Source organism: Lipotes vexillifer, unplaced genomic scaffold (assembly GCF_000442215.2).
Source record: "Lipotes vexillifer unplaced genomic scaffold, Lipotes_vexillifer_v1.1 scaffold179, whole genome shotgun sequence".
NCBI lineage: Eukaryota > Metazoa > Chordata > Mammalia > Artiodactyla > Lipotidae > Lipotes > Lipotes vexillifer.
In genome coordinates this window covers 592037-596682 of record NW_006796798.1, presented here as the reverse complement: position 1 = coordinate 596682, position 4646 = coordinate 592037, and positions in this window count along the sequence as shown.

Sequence of the window (4646 nt, the reverse complement as noted above, 5' to 3'; positions counted from 1 at the left end):
TTCAGCAGGGTAAAATCAGAGCACTTTAAAGCTGGTTCCAGTTCAAACTCTCATTTTGAAGGATGAGATTTAGTGACTTGCCGAAGGTCACTATTTCTAGTAACTAGTAAGCCAGAACAGGAGCCAATGCTGTCTAAAGAGGCTAGGGTGTTATTTGAGCTACTATTGCTGTTTCTGTCTGGGTCTTGGGTAATTACCAAGCACACATTCTGGCACATGCCATGTAATGACTAAAAATATAAACTACAGCTGTCACAATTAATAGATTAACATTAAATGATGCAAAAATAAACAGGGAATGTGTTTATTAACAGGGTTTATAAATGTCACTGAGACATTTCAACTGCTAAAAGTTGCTGTTCTTTCCTGCTGTCAGTTTAATCATGATATTACACATTTCCATTTGTTTAGAAGACTGAACATTAGTCAATCTTCTCAATACTCACCAGCTAATATATATGAAGAACTGTGTTAGATGTTTGGAACATAAAAATGAGTAAGATTTAAGCTTCAAGAATCAACAAATACTTTGGACTTCCTCTATGTATCAGGCACTGTTGTAGGCACTAGGAAACCATAACAACAGTGGCTTAAACCAGAGAATATTCATAATCAATAAAAATAAGTCCAGAGGCTTGAGTGGCAGCTCAACTATGACCTCAGGGACCCAATTTTTTTTGTGGGGGGGCTTTCCATTTGTTCCTATGATTTTGGAGTTTTCCTTTATGCTTTTTGCCTTGTGGTCTCAAAAGACCTGCTTCAGTTCCATGTATCACGTCCTCACAATACCATTTCCAAAGCAAGAAGAATGAGGGTGGCAAGAGGGATCTTCTCTTGTAAGTCTCTTTTTATCACACACAGAATTTCTATCCTGAAGATTCTCAGCAGGCTTTCCCTCAGATTGGTATTGAAGAGTAGAACTTTCTGTGATGTTGAAACTATTCCATAGCTTGTGCTGCCCAAAATGGTATCCACCAACCACATACAGCTAGTGAGCACTTGAATTATGGCTAGTGTGACTAAGGAATAGAATTTTTAGTTTTATTTAATTTTAATTAATTTGAACTTAAATTTAAACACATGTGTCTAGTATCTACCATATTGCACAACCTTTGATTCTTTTTGGGTAGAACTAGATTATGGCCATCAGTAGTTGCCAGGGAGGCTGGGGAAATGATTATGTAGCTTTTCCAGCCTCCAAGGGAGGAAAAGTTTGGGGATGGCTCTTTGGCAGCAACTAATGCAGTCTGCCATAAAAAGTAAATAAGACAAAGCCTCATAGAGCTGGTATTGTAATGGGGGAGGCTAACAACATAAAACTATAAACAAATTTTAACAGGTAGCCATCTTCAGGTTTGAACAAGCCCTGTTATCTAGTTCAGTCTAGATGATTAGTCTAGATTCTAGATTAATGTAATAGGGAGTGATTGAAGGTGGGAGGGAGTAATTTAAGAAGGGATGGGAAAAATTCTCTAGGAGCTCATAGTCTGGTAGAAGAGGAGGAAGACAGGCACGTAAAATAAATTGTTAATAAATAGGGTGGTATGTATGTATATACATCCACATATTTATTACATATATAAATTGTATATTTTTACACGTATACATAGTTAATACAGAGTCTATAGTAGGAAGATAAACAAAGCATCTTTGAGTGTTTCTCTGGTATCTCCTACAAGCCTTACATAACATAGCAAGACAGGATTCGCAGCCTAGAAGCCTTGGAATGTGGTCCATCTACAATCCTTAAAGCAACAGTTGACGCAATACAGCTTTACAGGACTACATGTACAAGAATATGGTTAATGAGTGATTTCTCAAAGGGTTCCTATAGGATATTCTCAAGTGGGATAATCAAAAACACTGTGAGAACTTTGAAAGGACCTATTAAGTCCTGTAACTTCAAATGGTATGATGTTCTTGATGCCTGAGGGGGCATTAGCAGTAATAGACCTGTCTGACAAGAGGCTATCAGGGCTGGGGCAGCTTAATTAAAGCAAAGATTCTGGTGTGACTGAGGGTAAATGATGGTAAGTTTCAGCAGTATCATCCTCAAAGATCTTTGTAAGTGGGGAAAGGACCATTTGCTATGTCCTTACGAACCCATGCTGGTACAGAATGATAACTCAGGGTTGTGTGCATTCCAAGAACTACCGGGTTGAAAGATATACTTTCTAAAGCCCTTTAATACACTGTACTACTATTTTGCAATCTGTAGTGATTCTTATTTTCAAAGATAGAATTAGTGATTTCTGTGCAAGAATGGTTGAAATTATCCATATAATAAAGCATTTCCTCCATAATTCTCCTTGGATTCATGATACTTCTTGAGATATCTCTTTGTCTTATAATTCTGTACTTTATACAACTTTCTCAACTACAGTGAAGTAAAAAGAGGATATGTATCAAACTGATGTTAGTACTCATGGTAAACAAATATAAAAACAGACATGCACATTTATTTCAACTATAGGCTGAAATAGAGTATGTGAAGATATTCACAGATTCTGAGTTCACATGACAGTTTGTAGTTATGACAATAGTAATGTGGCTAATAAACTTCCATATTGCTACAGTAGGAAGTTTTTATCTTTATAAAGAAAACAGATGATGATGGTGATGATTTTGTTAGGGAATAAGAATTCTTTAAATTCAAGAGAATTTATTTAATTTCACCACTTAAGTTTATTTATAGATTTAAAGCTACTTAGTGGTGATGATGATCTCCCACTTTTTCTAACCATCAGTGTCAAGAACTGCACTGTTCAACAGGGTAGCCACTAAACACCTTGGACTATTTAAATTTGAATTTAAATTAAAATTAAATAAGGTGAAAAATTATCTTCTGACCCTACATTAGCTACATTTCAAGTGTTAAATAGCCACCTGCTGCCACCATATTGGACAGTGCAGATCTAGAACATTTCTAACACAGAATGCACTATTAGCAAAGGACACATGGGCTCACATCGTTGACTTTCAAAACACGTCGATAAAATGAAGCATTATTCAACTTAATGCAATAGTGTGTGTTAAGCAAAGGCCATTTATTTACTGTTGAGGAAGTTCTAGACATACAGAGATTCCCAGGAATAGGTCCCTAAGATAGACTCTATCGGGGCCTTAGGCAGTAATGACCTTAGACTCAGGCAAGAAAAACCCTGCCCTGGCTCTGCATTTTTTAGAGGGCATCATCCTAGCTCTTCTCCCGAAGGGGCGAAAAAACTCCAGGGCCAAGGGATGTGGTCCCCAAGATCCTGTGTTCCCTTTCTATTTCTAGACCTTGCCCAAGGAGCCCAGGACCCTGGAATTCACTGATCAAAAATTCCCAAGGCTACTTCCAGGGCCTGAGCAGGCCTCTTCCCAGAACTGTTCTCTCAAGGGAGGACCTCACAACCAGTGTATGCACTCCTAGGCCTGAGGGGTTGCCAAGGGGTGGCTGTTTGAGGGTGTGCAGGGAGCTTGGCTGAGTGGGCTGGGGCATCCACACCTGTGCGGAAAGCCCCTCTCGTTCATCAGTGGAGCTGGAACAGGAAGCAAAAATGATGGAAGTATGTGTAGTCTGAGGGCTGTGGTCTGGCTCTTTCCTCCTTGCCATGTACGGGGTGGAGCTCCAACGTTAACTAAGAGCTCTGTGCACATGCCTGGCCTTCCAGGTCGTTATTAAGGTATATTTTTCAAGATAGGAGCACAGAATATATTTTATTTGTAAGCTTGATTTATTCCTTGTAAATATTTAAACATAGGGTACTTGAACCCCGGTCTTGCAAATGTTAGGGCGGGGCTGACTGCCTTCCCTAGAATAATCCATTCAGCTGGGGTTTCTTGGCTGGTTTGCTCACAATTGCTCTAACTGGTTACATCTGAGGTGTCTTTGGATGCCAGAGGGAAATTTCTTTTTCCAAAGGCTGCCGGTCCAGCGAGGCCCCGATGCATCCTTTGAAAGGGTTATAAGTGGAATTGCTGAAGGCCAGAAACGGCCTTGGAGGGTGCTCTTTCCGGGAGAGGAACCTGTTCCTAGCTCTCCTGTATTCGGGACAAATGAGCCCGAGGTGTGCGAAGAGAAGGCTCGCGATCCCTGCGTGGGGAGAGGTGGGAGGGCGAGTCCTTGGAAGATAGTTGGTTTGGGGCACTACCTGTCTCCTTGCCTTTCCCCAAAGAAATTCAGCCCTGCTCTCCTTCCTCACCCCAAGCCTGGGACTGGGGCTCGCCGGGTGATACGGGCGGCCCCCAGGGGCGCACAGGGCGCCTTTGTCTGGAGGGCGGCGAAGGAGGAGGAGGGAAGCGTGCCAGACAGTGGCCACTGTGGCTGGAGTTTGGGCTAGAACTTTCTTCCGCCCTCTCTACGAGTTACCGAACCCCCGCGGGCCCACAACTCCTGCCCGTAAGCCGGGCACGCGTGGGGTCGTGGACACGCGACGGGCGGCGCTGGCCTGGGAGCGCCAACCTCCTTCCCGGAGCCACGGGCGGCGGGCGCTGAGGGGACTGGAGACCACGAGGTGGAGGAGGAGGAGAAAAAGGAGGAAGAGAAAGAAGAGAAGGACGGGGGGACGAGGAGGAAGGGGGAGGAGGGGGAGGAGAAAGGGCGGGGGCGGCGGCGGGCGGGGAGGAGCCACCGCGGGCAGTGGCCGGCGGGGGCGGGGGCG